We start from the raw sequence: 17,710 nt of genomic DNA on the forward strand, positions 1-17,710 counted from the left end.
ATTCCCAGGATCCTTTCAAGAAATAACTGTGTGAAGTGAACACTTGTCTTAACTCCTTCTCCCTGCCTTCTTCCTGTTCTTCCTCCTTCTTCTTATATCCATATACATTGTGGCAGTATTCACAGTAAATAGCCAAATCATACAATCAGCCTAGATGTCATATAACATATCAATGAATGAAGAAAAGGTGGTGCATAAAGATGTAAAGGGATTCTATTCAACCACAAATGAGAATTACCACTTTTTAAAGAAAATGCATGGAACTGGAGATTATCATGAAAGCAAAAATAAGCCAAATTAAGACAAATATTGTATTTTTTTCAGATGTTGAATATATCATTTAAAAATGTAGTAAAGAGTGGGGCTAGAGAGATGGATCAGTGGTTAAGAATTTATACTATTCTTCCAGAGGAGTAACATGACTTGGTTCTCAGCACTCAGCTCCAGAGGAGCCTCCATAAACACATACACTCATATACGCATACCTCACATGGCACATGCACTCACATATGCACACTCTCACATGGCACATGTGCTCACATATGCACACTCTCACATGGCACATGCACTCACATATGCACACTCTCACATGGCACATGCACTCACATATGCACACTCTCACATGGCACATGCACTCACATATGCACACTCTCACATAGCACATGCACTCACATATTCACACTCTCACATAGCACATGCACTCACATATGCACACTCTCACATATACATTCACAGAAATAGAAGTGATAAGTCTATGGTATTGAAGAGAAGCTATAGAGACAAGGATGGTGTACTGCTCTTGTAGAAGACCCATGTTTGGTTCATCGACCTACATTGAGTGGCTTCCAATGGCCTGTTTCTCCATTTCTGAAAGATCCAAAAATCTTTGGTCTTGCGCCCACCGGACTGGCCAGCAGTAATGAAGCTGCAACAGGATCCTTCTGCACACGTTTATTGGGAGAGCTTGATTGCAGAGGCGAAGAGACCCTGAGCCCAGAACTGGTGCTGCTTATATAGGCCTAGGAGAGGCGTGTCTCACACCTGGATTGGTTATGCACTAAGCCTCATTTGCATGTTCCTCATCTGATTGGCTACTCTCTCTGTACCTCACAGAGCTTCATTATCATACCTCATTTGCATGTCTCACATCTGATTGGTTATACTCCCAAAGCCTCATTATCATGCCTGGGCCAGGCAGTGTCTTTGCAAAAAACTTTACTGCATATGTACACATTGGTTGTTTGTCCAAACTTATGTGTGGTGGCCAGCATTAGTCAGTGCCACTCTGCAATGGCACATGTGGCTTCCCACACTTTGGTATTCAACTACACAACACACACACATACACACAAATGCAATAAAATATAATTTAAAAAGTAAATCCTTAAAAATTACATATAAAGGCATAAAGACAAAGGAGGTACAAATTTGTAGGAGGATAGTGCTGACAAGGGATAAAAATATGACAAAAGCACATGACTAACACATGAACCATCTTGAGAAAATCCATCATGTTGTACAGTCGTGTTAACTAATGAAAAGTTTTTGAGTGGAATCTAGTAAGCACTCAGTAAGAATCAGTGGCCATAATAATTTCTCAGTTTAGTTTTGTATCTTTTCTTTCTATGCTGGATTCCTTTCTATGATTTTCATAGAACTCTACATGTGTACCTGTCACAGTTATTCTTCATGATAACTGACCAGCTCTCTTCCATGATTAATTGGGAACTTTGTGAGGCCAGGGTTTTATTTTGTTTACCATGGCTTTTGTCAGAACATGGTCTACAAGTGAAGCTCTGTGAGAAGCCTGAGAGCTTATGAGAAAACTCCAAATAAATAAGATAAGTGACCTGTGATCTCTGTTCCTCCAAACATGGGTTTTTCTTGGAATGTGTTTTTGTGTCTTTCTCAGGTGTAGTAAACAGGAGTGGGTTTACTTCTGATTTCCCATCATTTATGGTTATTCAGATGATGTTTTCAAGCATGGATGACCCTGTGACTATATGCAACCTAAACTCTTGTAAACCTTGCTCATTTGAGCATTCTTAAGCTTCAGAATACACTCAGAGCACAAGTCATCTATTGCATGAGACTTTGGTCTGTCTTACTCATAGCCCTACTCTGCTAAGTTTCATGGAACCAACTATGGTGGTAAAAGGCTTTCTATTCTTTTGCATGTCTTCTAATAAGTGCTCAGTAAGTATTTCCCAGGGGAATTTATATTATTTGTAATCACCATAGGTAGCTTAATTCCCACATTGAAAGCTTTTGCTTTTCTTGAGGAAGATCACAGGATAAAATGAAATGACTCTATTTACATGTTCAGTCATGACCGGGTATTTAAATGAATTATTTGTATTTAACCAGGTGTGAGGTTGAAGAGAGAAGATGTGCAGCTCCTTGGGATTCTCATCTATAAACCAAAATAAGACCATTATAAATAGTTTCCTTAGCATAATGAAGTCAGCCTGAAGGAACTGCTGTGTGATTAGTATTCCCAAGTGTTTTCAACCCTGTGCATGTCTTAATAGAGAAATAGAATGTGAAAATGAGGACATGTTTCCTAAATTGTAAGCAAGGCTTACAGACTCCAGGCTCTAAGAAGGACACAGGTTTTGTTACAAGGAGCCAGAGCAATAATCTCATGTATGAAGCAGAGACTGCTTGCTTCTTGCTCTTTGTAAGCCTAATCTCTGAGCTCTGTCAATCTTTATTTCTGTTTCCATTTGTCTTCTGTGCCTGCCACTCCTACTAAAGCCTGTCTTCTTCCTAAATTTGAAAAATTTTTAGTTAGAAGGTAGTTTCTGCAAGATCATTTCTATTTTGGATCTACTTTAACATGGAAAACAAAAGCAGTCTGTAAAATATCACTTTAATATCTTTTATTTTTCTTGTGTTGTAATTTAAATGAGAATGAGAAACCCATGTCTAGGAACAAAATAACAACAACAACAACAACAACAACAACAATATCCTAGTTTTGTATCAGAGCGGGCATTTTTGTGTGTGGGACTAAGAATGTAATGGCAAAATAAATTTTTGCTATTGATGGAAAGGCAAAAGGATGAGATGTTTTGAAGGCTACTTTATATTATCCTTGTTATATACCTTAACAGGTTTTGTTCAGGGAAGTTGAATGGTCACAAGAAACAGGTAGGTATTTGATAAAGTAGGAAAACACAACAAAAACTGTTCAGTTGAAATAATATAAATTAGTTGTCTGTAGGAAAAGCAGAAAAGCAGGTAAAATAATGAGAAATGCATGAAATAAAGATAAAATCATAAATGTGGTATTGGGAATAATGCAAGTGAGAATCAGGTTTGGTGAAGCAGAGAGCCAAGGCCTGGGCTTATCACAGACTGCACTGTCTCTGCTCCCAGAAGCTTTGGCCCAAGTTACCATCTCATGTGTAATCGTTCTCTTTCTACTTCTTTATTTTTCAAAGCCTCAAAGAGAGAGATAGATAAGATAGTAAGAAAATGTGTCCAATCTCTGTTACCTCCCTTCAACAATGGTAATGAGGTCTATACATATTAAACTAAACCTGACAAGAAAGAAATGGCTCATTCTTATAGCACAATTGAAAGAGATTGAGACACAATTGTTGTATGAGGGTCTAGATAGGGTAAGGTAGATAAAACTTAAGATAGAAAGACTCTGGAGTCAATAACAATAATAATCACTTCTAGACCTGAAGGTGTAAGAGAAGGTAATAGTTATTTAAACCTAATGAGGCTGTCTCATAGACTGACTACCTTCAGTTAGAAAAGCTTATTCTGTCACAACACGGATGAGACTAAGGGAAAAGCCCATTACAAAAGACAGAAATTGTACAAATCTTTTTACAAAAAGTACTGACAACATGTAAATACAGAGGCTGTGCTATGGGAGCAGGGAATGGAGAGAATGGGAATTTTTTTCTTTTTTCTTTTATTAGATATTTTCCTTATTTACATTTCAAATGCTATCCTCTTTCCTAGCTTTCCCTCAGAAAATATCCTTACCCTTTCTCCTCCCTTGGCCCCCTAACCCACCCACTCTTGCTTCCTGGCCCTGGCATTCCCCTATAATGGGGCATAAAAACTTCACAGGACCAAGGGCCTTTCCTCCCATTGATGACCGACTAGGCCATCCTCTGCTACATAGGCAGCTAGAGCCAGAGTCCCACCATGTGTTTTCTTTGATTGGTGGTTTAGTCCCTGGGAGCTCTAGGAGTACTGGTTAGTTCATATTGTTGTTCTCCCCAGAGGGCTGCAAACCCCTATAGTTCCTTGGGTCCTTTCTCTAGCTCCTTCATTGGGGACCCTGTGCTCCATCCAATGGATAACTGTGAGCATCCACTTCTGTATTTGCCAGGCACTGGCAGAGCCTCTCAGGAGGCAGCTGCATCAGGCTCCTGTCAGCAAGCTCTTGTGGGCATCTGCAATAGTGTCTGGGTTTGGTGGTTGTTTATGGGCTGGATACCCAAGTGGGGCAGTCTCTGGTTGGTCATTCCCTCAGTCTCTGTTCTGAACTTTGTCTCTGTAACACCTTCCATGGGTATTTTGTTCTCCATTCTGAGAAGGAATGAAGTGTCCACACTTTCCTTCTTCCGTTTCATGTGTTTTGCAAATTGTATCTTGGGTATTCTAAATTTCTGGGCTAAAATCCAGTTATCAGTGAGTACATATCATGTGGGTTCTTTTTGTGATTGGGTTACCTCACTTAGGACGACATACTCCAGATCCATCCATTTGTCTAAGAATTACATGAATTCATTGTTTTTAATAGCTGAGTAGTACTCCATTGTGTAAATGTACCACATTTTCTACATCCATTCCTCTGTTGAGGGACATCTGGGTTCTTTCCAGCTTCTGGCTATTATAAATAATGCTGCTATGAACATAGTGGAGCATGTGTCCTTATTACAAGTTGGAACATCTTCTGGATATATGCCCAGGAGAGGTATTGCTGGATCTTCTGGTAGTGTTATGTCCAATTTTCTGAGGAACTGACAGATTGATTTCCAGAGCAGTTGTAGCAGCTTGCAATCCCACCAGCAATGGAGGAGTGTTTCTCTATCTCCACATTTTTGCCAGTTTCTCCTGTCACCTGAGTTTTTGATCTTAGCCATTCTGACAGGTGTAAGGTGGAATCTCAGGGCTGTTTTGATTTACATTTCCCTGATGATTAAGGATGTTGAACATTTTTTTTTAAGTGCTTCTCAGCCATTTGGTATTCCTCAGTTGAGAATTCTTTGTTTAGTACTGTACCCCATTTTTAAATAAGGTTATTTGATTTTCTGGAGTCCATCTTCTTGAGTTCTTTATATATATATAGTATACTAGTCCCCAATCTGATTTAGGATTGGGAAAGATCCTTTCCCAATCTGTTGGTGGCCTTTTGTCTTATTGACAGTGCCTTTGCAGAAGATTTGCAATTTTATGAAGTCCCATTTCTCGACTCTTGATCTTACAGCACAAGCCATTGGTTTTCTGTTTAGGCATTTCCCCCCGTGCCCATGTGTTTGAAGCTCTTCTCCACTTTCTCCTCTATGTTTCTGAGTATCTGGTTTTAAGTGGAGTTCCTTGATCCACTTAGACTTGAACTTTGTAAAAGGAGATAAGAATGAATTAATTTGCATTTTTCTACATGCTAACCGCCAGTTGAGCCAGCACCATTTGTTGAAAATGCTGTCTTTTTTTCCACTGGATGGTTTTAGCTCCTTTGTCAAAGATCAAATCATCATAGGTGTGTGGGTTCATTTCTGGGTCTTCAATTCTATTCCATTGATCTACATGTCTGTCGCTGTACCAGTACCATGCAGTTTTTATCACAATTGTTCTGTAGTACAGCTTTAGGTCAGGCATGGTGATTCCACCAGAGATTCTTTTATCATTGAGAAGATTTTTTGCTATCCTAGGTTTTTTGTTACTCCAGGTGAATTTGCAAATTGTCCTTTCTAACTCTGTGAAGAATTGAGTTAGAATTTTGTTGGAGATTGCATTGAATCTGTAGATTGCTTTCGGGAAGGTAGCCATTTTCACTATACTAATCCTGCCAATCCATGAGCATGGGAGATCTTTCCATCTTCTGAGTTCTTCTTCGATATTTTTTCTTCAGAGACTTGCAGTTCTTATCATACAGATATTTCATTTCCTTAGTTAGAGGCACACCAAGGTATTTTATATGATTTGTGGGTTTTTTTTTTTCTGTTTCCCTAAGTTCTTTCTCTGCCTGTTTATCCTTTGTGTAGAGGAAAACCACTGATTTGTTTGAGTTAATTTTATATCCAGCTACTTCACTGAAGCTGTTTATCAGGTTTAGGAGTTCTCTGGTGGAATTTTGGGGGTCACTTATGTATACTATCATATCATCTGCAAATAGTGATATTTTAACTTCTTCCTTTCCAATTTGTATCTTTTTGATCTCCTCTTGTTGTGTAATTGCTCTGGCTAGAAATTCAAGTTCTATATTGAATAGGGATGGAGATAGGGGGCAGCTTTGTCTAGTCCCTGATTTTACCGGGATTGCTTCGAGTTTATCTCCATTTAGTTTGATGTTGGCTACTGGTTTAATGTATATTGTTTTTATTATATTTAGGTATGGGACTGAATTCCTTATTGTTTGGAGCCTTTTATCATGAATGGGTGTTGGATTTTGTCAAATGCTTTCTCAGCATCTAACGGGATGATCATGTTTTTCTTTGAGTTTGTTTATATAGTGGATTATGTTGATGGATTTCTGTATGTTGAACCATCCCTGCATCTCTGGGATGAAGCCTACTTGATCATGATGGGTGATTATTTTGATGTTTTCTTTGATTTGGTTTGCAAGAATGTTATTGAGTATTTTTGCATCAATATTCTTAAGGGAAATTGGTCTGACATTCTCTTTCTTTGTTGGGTCTTTGTATGGTTTAGGTATCAGAGTAATTGTGGCTTCATAGAATGAATTGGGTAGAGTACTTTTTGTTTCTATTTTGTGGAATAGTTTGAGGAGAACTGGAATTGGGTCTTCTTTGAAGGTCTGCTAGAACTCTGCACTAAACCCATCTAGTCCTGGGTTTTGTTTTGGTTTTTTTTTTGTTTGTTTTTTTTTTGTTTGTTTGGTTTTTTTTTTTTGGTTGGGAGACTATTAATGACTGCCTTTATTTTTTTAGGGGATATAGGACTGTTTAGATCATTAACCTGATCCTGATTTAACTTTGGTACCTGGAATCTGTCTAGAAAATTTTCTATTTCATCAAGGTTTTCTAGTTTTGTTGAGTATAGGCATTTGTAGTAGGATCTGATTATTTTTGGATTTCCTCAGATTCTGTTGTTATGTCTCCCTTTACATTTCTGGTTTTCTTAATTCGGATACTGTCCCTGTGCCTTCTAGTTTGTCTGGCTAAGGGTTTATCTATATTGTTGATTTTCTCAACAACAACAACAACAACAAAAATCAGCCTCTGGCTTGGTTGATTCTTTGTATAATTCTTTTTGTTTCTACTTGGTTGATTTCGGCCTTAAGTTTATTTCCTGCCATCTACTTCTCTTGTTTCCTTTTGTTCTAGAGGCTTGAGGTGTGCTGTCAAGCTGCTAGTGTATGGTCCCTCCAGTTTCTTTTTGGAGGCATTCAGAGCAATGATTTTTTTCTCTTAGGACAGCTTTCATTGTGTCCCATAAGTATGTTGTGGCTTCATTTTCATTAAACTCTAAAAAGTCTTTAATTTCTTTCCTTCTTCCTTTCCTCCTTTCTTCCTTTCTTCCTTTCTTCCTTTCTTCCTTTCTTCCTTTCTTCCTTCCTTCCTGTCTGTCTGTCTGTCTGTCTGTCTGTCTGTCTGTATTCCTTGACCAAGTTATCATTGAGTAGAGTGTTGTTCAGCTTCCAAGTGAATGTGGGCTTTCATTTATTTATATTGTTATTGAAGATCAGCTTTAGTCTCTGGTGATCTGTAGGATGTATGGGATTATTTCAATATTTTTGTATCTGTTCAGGCCTGTTTTGTGACCAATTATATGGTCAATTTTTTCAGCAGGTTTCATGAGATGTTGAGAAGGTATATCCTTTCGTTTTAGGATAAAATATTCTACAGATATCTGTTAAACCCATTTGTTTCATAACTTCAGTTAGTTTTAATGTGTCTCTGCTTAGTTTTTGTTTCCAGGATCTGTCCATTGATGAGAGTGGGTCCTGACATCTCCCACTATTATTGTGTGAGGGTCAATGTGTGCTTTGAGCTTTATTAAAGTTTTTTTTTAATGAATATGGATTCCCTTGTATTTGGAACATAGATGTTCATAATTGAGAGTTCATCTTGGTAGATTTTACCTGTGATGAATATGAAGTGCCCCTCCTTGTCTTTTTTGATAACTTTGGGTTGAAAGTCAATTTTATTTGATATTAGAATGGCTACTCCAACTTTTTTCTTGGGGCCATTTGCTTGGAAAATTATTTTCCAACCTTTACTCTGAGGTCTTCTTTGTCTTTGTCCCTGAGGCGGGTTTCCTGTGTGCAGCAAAATGTTCTGTCCTGTTTACATAGACTGTCTGTAAGTCTATGTCTTTTTATTGAGGAACTGAATCCATAAATATTAAGACATATGAACAAAAAGTAATTGTTGCTTCCTGTTATTTTTGTCGTTAGAGTTGGGATTCTGATCTTTCAGCTATCTTATTTTAGGTTTGTTGAAAGATTACTTTCTTGCCTTTTCTAGGACATATTTTCCCTCCTTGTGTTAGAGTTTTCCTTTTTATTATCCTTTGAAGGCCTAGATTCGTGGAAAGATATTGTGTGAATTTAATATTTTCATGGAATACTTTGGTTTCTCCATCTATGGCAATTGAGATTGTTGCTCGGTATAGTAGCCTGGGCTGGCATTTGTCTTCTCTTAGGTTCTATATAACATCTGTCCAGGATCTTCTGGCTTTCATAGTCTCTGGTTAGAAGTCTGGTGTAATTCTCATAGCTCTTCCCTTATATGTTACTTAACACTTTATCCTTATTGCTTTTAATATTCTTTCTTTGTTTTATGCATTTGTTGTTCTGATTATTATGTGTCGGGAGGAATTTCTTTTCTGGTCCAGTCTATTTGGAGTTCTGTAGGCTTCTTGTATGTTCATGGGCATCCCTTTTTTTAGGTTAGAGATGTTTTATTCTATAATTTTGTTGAAGATATTTACTGGCCCTTTTGGCTGATATTTGGTCTTCTTATTGTGTTCTGGACTTCCTAGATATTTTAAGTTAGGATCTTTTTTCATTTTTCATTTTCTTTGATTGTTGTGCTCAGGTTTTCCATGGAATCTTCTCCATCTGAGACTCTCTCTTCCATTTCTTATATTCTGTTGGTGATGCTTGCATCTATGGTTCCTGATTTCTTTCCTAGGATTTCCATCTCCAGAGCTGTCTCCCCTTGTGATTTCTTTATTGTTTCTACTTACAGTTTTAGATCCTGGATGGTTTTGTTCAATTCCTTCACCTGTTTGTTGTATTCTCCTGTAATTCTTTAAGGAATTTTTGTGTTTTTCCTTTAAAGGCTTCTGCCTATTCACTTGTGTTCTCCTGTAATTCTTTCAGGGAATTTTGTGTTTCCTCTTTAAGCATTTTTACATGTTTAGCTTTGTTCTCCTGTATTTATTCAAGGGATTTATTAATGTCCTTAAAATCCTCTGCCAGCATCATGACATATGGTTTTAAATCCTAATTTTGCTTTTCCTGTGTGTTGGGTTATCTAGGACTCACTGTGTTGGGAGTACTGGGTTCTGATAATGCGAAATAGTCTTTTTTTTTTCTGTTGGTAAGATTATTACATTTGCCTTTCACCATCTGGTAATCTCTGGTATTAGATGTTCTAGCTGTCTCTGGCTGGAGCTTGTTCCTCCTGTGAGTCTGTAAGCCTGTGTCAGCACTCCTGTGAGACCTGCTTCTCCTGGCAAGACCAGTGCACACAGGACTGTGGATCAGCCCCACCTCCTGAGTGCAGATGGAGGCAGGAAGGGACCCTGTACAAGAAGCTCTGTTGCCTGTGCTCTCCTGAGTGGACCCGCCTTAGAGAGACACTGGAGAGAAAATGTAGATCTCACCTGAGTCCCTGAGTCTCTCTGGGAGCAAGCTCTCCTCTAGCAGGGAACGTGCACAGAGGACTGAGGATCAGCTGCACCTCCTGGCTGCGGATGTAGGCCAGTAGGACCCTGTTCCAGAGGCTCTGTTTCTTCTGCGGACTGTGCTCTCCTGCGTGGATTCACCTTAGAAAGACACTGAAGAGAAAATGGAGATCTCACCTGAGTCCTGGGGTCAGAGCACTCCCTGGAGGCAAGCTTTCCTCTGGCAGGGTGGGAAATTTCAATGCATAATAAGTTTCAGCTTTGTAAGGTGAAACAGTTCTGGGGATTGTACAATGGCATAGATGCATTTAACATGCTCAACTATATACTCAAAAATGATTAATACCATCCTATTGGCCAAATTGTATTTCATCAACTTTTTCACACACTCACCCTCAGTATTTCAGAATATGTTTGTATTTGCAAACAGAATCTTTAAAGCACTTATAAAATGACATTGTACCCTGACTTGCCTTGGGATGGATCCTCTGGCTGCTCTGTTGAGGATTCTGACAAGGAGGTCCTCACAGTATCTCAAAGGCCTTGAAATAGACCAAAGACTCATGATAATGATCATTTTGCAAGTGAAAATGTGTAAACAGAGTGATATACTGTGGGATACACTATGGCATACTATAGTTTCCACGATGAAAGATGAGATGTTTTCTATGGTTTTTGTTTGTTTAATTTGTGTGTGTTTGTGTTTTTTTGGAGGTAGGGGTTGCAAGGGTGGAAGGTGGATAGATATGTGTGAATGGGAGATGAGCAAGACTTGAGTGCATGATATAAACTCACAAAGAATCAATAAAATGTTTTTAAAAATGACAATTTAGCCTCCCCATTCTAATCTATGGGACCCACATTAAAAGGGAAGTTAGACATACTTGATAGATATACGCAGAAAGAAAATGCCACATGAGGACACAGAGAGGATGTAACTATGTGCAAAGTGAATAATAAGTCTTCGGAGCAAACTAAATCTGTTGTCACTTTGTTCTTAAATTTCTAACTTCACAAACATTATAAAGCGTGTTTATGTTTTAAAATTTATCCTGTGATATTTAAAGCAGCCCTTGAAAATAGTAGAATGTATTCAACATGAATTTTATCATGATTTTAAAAGTATCTGCAAATAAGTTTGGAAAGCAACAAATGATGGACTGTAGAAAACTAAATTATATTTTCAACAAAATGTTTTGGTCAAAATTGTACATTCAGATATATCTTGAGAATTGAAGTTCTATTTTCTATGTTTCTACAAGAGTTTTACTCATTTCAATGCTAATAATAAGATAAATGTTTATGGGACTGTTTTGTCTTATTCTGTGGGTCATGGCTTAGAAAGAAACTAGTAGATGCAATGTGGGTTCTTGAAACTTATCCATATACTCCAAGTGCCAGTTGTGCTAGTTAAACTTAAGAATAGAGCTTTCTGTTCTCTGTACAGCATTTAAAGGATTGGTATTACTCATATCAATTAAATACTATTTCCATGTCATTGATAAAGACATTAAGCTTAAAGGTATAATTTGTTTAATAATTTATACATCAATCTCCCTTCTGGTCTCTACCTGCTTGTGGGCAGATCAGCCTATCTCCATGTCTGACTCAACACCACACAGTCTGCAGGGCTTCTAGGATATCTACTGCAGCCAGGGCAATAGTCTACAGGGCTCTGAGAAGATCAGCTTCAGTCAGGGCAATAGTCTGCAAGTCTACCAGGAGATCAGCTGCAATGAGGGCCTCAGATCCTCCAGGAGATTGGTGGAAACCCAGGAACACAGGAGGCAGGCTCCAGACAGAATCACCCAGGCCAGATAATACCTGAGATAACCAGATGTCAAGAGACAAGCTCAAGATTATAAGCAACAGAAACCAATATACTTTGGCACTATCAGAACTGAGGTCTTCCAACACAGCAAGCCATGAATACACCAATATACTTGAAAAGCATGATGCTGGCCTATAACTCAAATAAATACAGGATATCACAGTAGACACCTTTATAGTGGAAACAAAAACATCCAATCAAATAGGTGAAGGAATTGAACAAAGCAGTGCAAAATCTACAAATGGAAGTAGAAACAATAAAGAAATCACAAATAGAGGCAACTGTAGAGATGGAAAACCAAGAAAAGAGGTCAGGAGCTACAGATGCAAGAATCACCAACAGAATATAAGAGATAGAAGAGCAAATCTCAGATGTAGAAGATACCAAAGAAGATACTGACACAATGGTCAAAGAAAATATGAAGCATTAAAATCTCCTAACCCAAAACATCCAGGAAATCTAGGATACAATGAAAAAACCAAACCTAAAAATAATAGGAATAGAAGAGAGCAAAGATTCCCAGCTTAAAGGGCCAGAAAACATCTTCAAGAGAATCAGAAAAGCTGGGTAGTGGTGGCGCACTCCTTTAATGCCAGCACTTGGGAGGCAGAGACAGGTGGATTTCTGAGTTCCAGGCCAGCCTGGTCTATAGAGTGAGTTACAGGACAGCCAGGATTATACAGAGAAACCCTGTCTCAAGACAGAGAGAGAGAGAGAGAGAGAGAGAGAGAGAGAGAGAGAGAGAGAGAGAGAGAGAATCATAGAAAAAAGCCCTTCCCCAATCTAAAGAAAGTCATGGCCATAAATATATAAGAAGCCTATAGAACACCAAATGGATTGGACCAGAAAAGAAAATCTCCCTGTCACATAATAACCAAAAGACTAAATGCACAGAACAAAGAAAGAATATTAAAAGCTGTAAAGAGAAAAAGGCCAAGTAACCCATAAAGGTGGATCTATCAGAATTATACTAGACTTTTCAACAGAGACTCTAAAAGCCAGAAGATCCTGAACAGATGTCATTCAGATCCTATGAGAACACAAGTTCCAACCCAGACTACGATACCGAGCAAAACTTTCTCTGTTTTTGGATTTTTTTTCATTTTTTATTAGGTACTTCCTTCATTTACATTTCAAATGCTCTCCTGAAAGTCCCTTATACCCTCCCCCCCGCCCTGCTCCCCAACCCACCCACTCCCACTTCCTGGCCCTGGCATTCCCCTGTACTGGGGCAAATGATCTTCACAAGACCAAGGGCCTCTCCTCCCATTGATGGCCGACTAGGCCATCCTCTGCTATATCTGCAACTAGAGACACAGTTCTGTGGGGTACTGGTTAGTTCATATTGTTGATCCTCCTATAGCGTTGCTGACCCCTTTAGCTCCTTGGGTATTTTCTCTAGCTCCTTCTTTAGATATCCTGTGTTCCATCCACTAGATGATGGTGAGCATCCACTTGTGTATTTGCCAGGCACTGGCATAGCCTTACAAGAGATAGCTATATCAGGGTCCTGTCAGCAAAATCTTGCTGGCATATGCAATAGTGTTTGGGTTTGGTGGTTGTATATGGGATGGATCCCTGGGTGAAGCAGTTTCTGGATGGTTCTTTCTTCATCTCAGCTCCAAACTTTGTAACTCCTTCCATTGGTATTTTGTTCTCCATTCTAAGAAGGAACGAAGTATCCACACATTGGTCTTCCTTATTCTTGAGTTTCATGCGTTTTGCAAATTGTATCTTGGGTAGTCTAAATTTCTGGGTTAATATCCACTTATCAGTGAGTGCATATCATGTGTGGGTTTTGTTTGTGTGTGTGTGTGTGTGTGTGTGTGTGTGTGAGATTGGGTTACCTCACTCAGGATGATATCCTCCAGATCCATCTATTTGCTTAAGAATTTCATAAATTCATTGTTTTTAATAGCTGAGTAGTACTCCATTGTGTAAATGTACCACATTTTCTACATCCATTCCTCTGTTGAGGGACATCTGGGTTCTTTCCAGCTTCTGGCTATTATAAATAAGGCTGCTATGAACATAGTGGTGCATGTGTTCTTATTACCAGTTGGAACTTCTTCTGGGTATATGCCCAGGAGAGGTATGGCTGGATCTTAAGGTAGTACTATGTCCAGTTTTCTGAAGACTCGCCAGACTGATTTCCAGAGTGGTTGTACCAGCTTGTAATCCCACCAACAATGGAGAAGTGTTCCTCTTTCTCCACATCCTCGCCAGCATCTGCTGTCACCTGAATTTTTGATCTTAGCCATTCTGACTGCGGTGAGGTGGAATCTCAGAGTTGTTCTGATTTGCATTTCCCTGATGATTGTTGAACATTTTTTCCGGTGCTTCTCAGCCGTCGGTATTCCTCAGTTGAGAATTCTTTGTTTAGCACTGTACCTCATTTTTAAATAAGGTTATTTGATTTTCTGGAGTCCATCTTCTTGAGTTCTTTACATATATTGGATATTAGTCCCCTATCTGATTTAGGATTGGGAAAGATTCTTTCCCAATCTGTTGGTGGCCTTTTGTCTTATTGACAATGTCTTTTGCCTTACAGAAGCTTCGAGCAAAACTTTCAATAATCATGGATGGGAAAACCAAAATATGCCATGAGAAAATCAAATTTGAACAATATATTTCTACTAATCCAGCCCTACAGAGGACTTTAGAAGGAAAACTCCAACAGAAGGAGAGTATCTACACCAAAGAAAAAGCAAGAAATTAATCATCTTACAATAAACACAAAAGGAGAAAATCACACACACATAATTCCACCTCTAACAACAAATATAACAGGAACTGTCATGCCCCAGTTCTTTGGGAAACCCAGAAGAGCTCAAGAATTTTAAAGTCTGCTGCAATTTGCAAAAGAGTCCTTTTGTCTTGACTTGGATCGAACGAAAGTCCCCTTCATTTTAGGTTTGGTGTTCAACCTCCAGCTCCAGTGCTTTAGCACTTATATACAGAAGAGTTAGAAATTCTTTGAATGCCTGGGGGTGGGGAGAGGAGGGGAGACGGGTTTGGTAAGTCATAACTCAGACTGGATACCATTTGGTAGGATGGAACTGTGAGGCTGGGAGGGGGATTAAAGAGTGTCTTTTGTGGGGCTAACAGGAACTAGTTTTATGGCTGGCCATAACTTTCTATGATCTCTGATTACCTCTTTTCTATGATTTAAGCGTGGTCCCTAATCTCCTTTTTCCAAGGATAGGCACCAGCTGCACCTGGTTATCTAGTAGAGTGCTGGCTTTGGTGCCACAGAAGTGAGTTTTTGTCAGTTTTCTTACTTGGGCTGTCACATGCTCCTTGAGTCTTCTTGGAGTGCCTGGGAAGGGGGAATGAACCCCCAAGTTTGCTACAAGGGAAGGAGGGGTAACAGGGCTTCTGAGGGGCAAGGTAGATGCAAACCTTAGAAACAAGTCTTACCACGCTTCTGAGGGATAGTGCAGAGGCAGGCCACAGAAGCAAGCCTTACTGCTTGCTGTGGGAGGGATCCTAGGGGGAAGGGAGACTCCTGCAGGAGAGTGCAGAAGCAAGTCTGACAGTCATGTGTCTTTAATACATCAGTGGACTCAATTTCCCAATGAAAAGACATAAGCAAAAAGACTGGATATGCAAGCAGGATCCAGCATTTTGCTGCATCCAAGAAATACACCTCAACAATAAAGACAGATACTACCTCAGAGTAAAAGGCTGGAAAATGTTTTCCAAGAAAATGGTTCCATGAAAGAAGTGGGAGTTGCCATTCTAAAATCCAATTAAGGGACTTTCAACCAGAAGTTATCAAACAAGCTAGGGAAGGATTTTTCGTATTCGTCAAAGGAAACATCCACCAAGAAGAAAACCCAATTCTGAAGATCTATGCCCCAAATGCAAGGGCACCTACATTCATAAAAGAAATTTTACTAAACCTCCAAATATACATTGAGCCTCACAGAGTAACAGTGGGCGACCTCAACACTCCACTCCCTACAATGGACAGGTCATTGAAACAGAAACTAAACAGAGACACAGTGAAGCTAATAGAAGTTATGAACCAAATGGACTTAACAAATATCTATAGAACATTTTACCCAAACAAAATAATATACCATCTTCTTAGCACCTTATGGTACCTTCTCTAAAACTGATCGTATAATCAGTCACAAAACTAGTCTCAACAGATACAAGAAGATTAAAATAATCAATACATCCTAGCAGATCACCATGGACTAAGGCTAGTCTTCAATAGCCAGAGCAAACCAAAACAAATGAACAAACCAAAACAATCACCCCCCCCAAAACAACAAACAAACAAACAAACAAACAAACAAGGAATCCCACATAGCCATGGAAATGGAACAATCTTTACTCATTGATAACTTGGTCAGGGAGGAAATAAAGAAAGAAATGAAAGATTTTCTAGAATTCAATGAAAATGATGACATAGAATAACCAAACTTATGGGACAACAGGAAAGTAGTGCTAACAGGAAAATTCATAGCACTAAGTGTCCTCATAAAGAAACTGGAGAGATTCTATACTAGCAAATTAACAGCATACCTGAAAGACTTAGAACAAAAAGAAACAAACACACCCAAGAGGAGTAGAGGGCAGGAAATAATCAAACTCAGGAATGAAATCAACTGAGTAGAAACAAAGATTCAACAAAACCAGAACCTGGTTCTTTGAGAAAATCAACAAGATAGATAGGCCCTTAGCCAAACTGACTAAAGGGCACAAAGACAATATGCAAATTAACAAAGTCAAAAATGAAAAGGGAAACATGACAACAGAAGTTGAAGAAATTAAAAAAAAAAAAAAAAACATCAGATCTTACTACCAAAGCCTTTATTCAACAATACTAGAAAACCTAGATAAAATGGTTGACTTTTTAGACAGTTACCATGTACCAAAGTTAAATCAAGAACAGGTAAACTATCTAAACAGTCCATATTCCCTAAGGAAAAAGAAGAAGTCATTAAAAACCTCCTATCCAAAAAAAACAAAACAAAACAAAGCAAAACAAAACAAAAAACAAAACCCAGGGCCAGATGATTTTAGTGCAGAATTCTATCAGACCTTCAAAGAAGACTTAATGCCAATACTTCTCAAACTATTTCACAAAACAGAAACAGAAAAAACACTACCCAATATGTTCTATGAAGCCACAATTACTCTGATACCTAAACCACACAAAGACCCAAGAAAGAAAGAGAACCAATTTCTCCTGAATATTGATGCAAAAATACTCAATAAAGTTCTCGAAAACCGAAACCAAGAACACATCAAAACTATCACTCACCATGATCAATTAGGCTTCATCCCAGGGATTCAAGACTGGTTTAATATATGAAAACCCATTAATGTAATCCTCTATGTAAACAAACTCAAACAAACAAACAAACAAACAAACAAAACACACGATTATCTCATAAGATGTTGAAAAAAGCATTTGATGATACACAACACCCCTTCATGTTAAAAGTATTAGAGAGATCAGGAATCCAAGGCCCTTAAGTAAACATAATAAAAGCAATATACAGCAAACCCTCAGCCAGTATCAAATTAAATGGAGAGAAACTTGAAGCAATCCCACTAACATCAGGGACAAGATATGGCTGCCCACTGTCTCCATATCTATTTAATATAGTACTTGAATTTCAACCTAGAACAATAAGACAACAAAAGGTAATCAAGGGGATACAAATTGGAAAAGAAGTCAAGGTATTACTATTTACAGATGATATGATAACATACATAAGAGACCCAAAAATTTACCATGAACTTTTACAGCTGATGAGCAACTTCAAAAAAGTGGCTGGATATAATATTGAC

General features: G+C 38.5%; 1 long non-coding RNA gene across 4 annotated transcripts in view; it reads left to right on the forward strand.

The window, feature by feature from the left end:
• The window catches only part of Gm32067, a 153,271-nt gene that overhangs the window by 64,375 nt on the left and 71,186 nt on the right, over window positions 1–17,710 (forward strand). The window lies entirely within an intron of this gene.

This window comes from Mus musculus, chromosome 13 (assembly GCF_000001635.26).
Source record: "Mus musculus strain C57BL/6J chromosome 13, GRCm38.p6 C57BL/6J".
Taxonomy (NCBI): domain Eukaryota; kingdom Metazoa; phylum Chordata; class Mammalia; order Rodentia; family Muridae; genus Mus; species Mus musculus.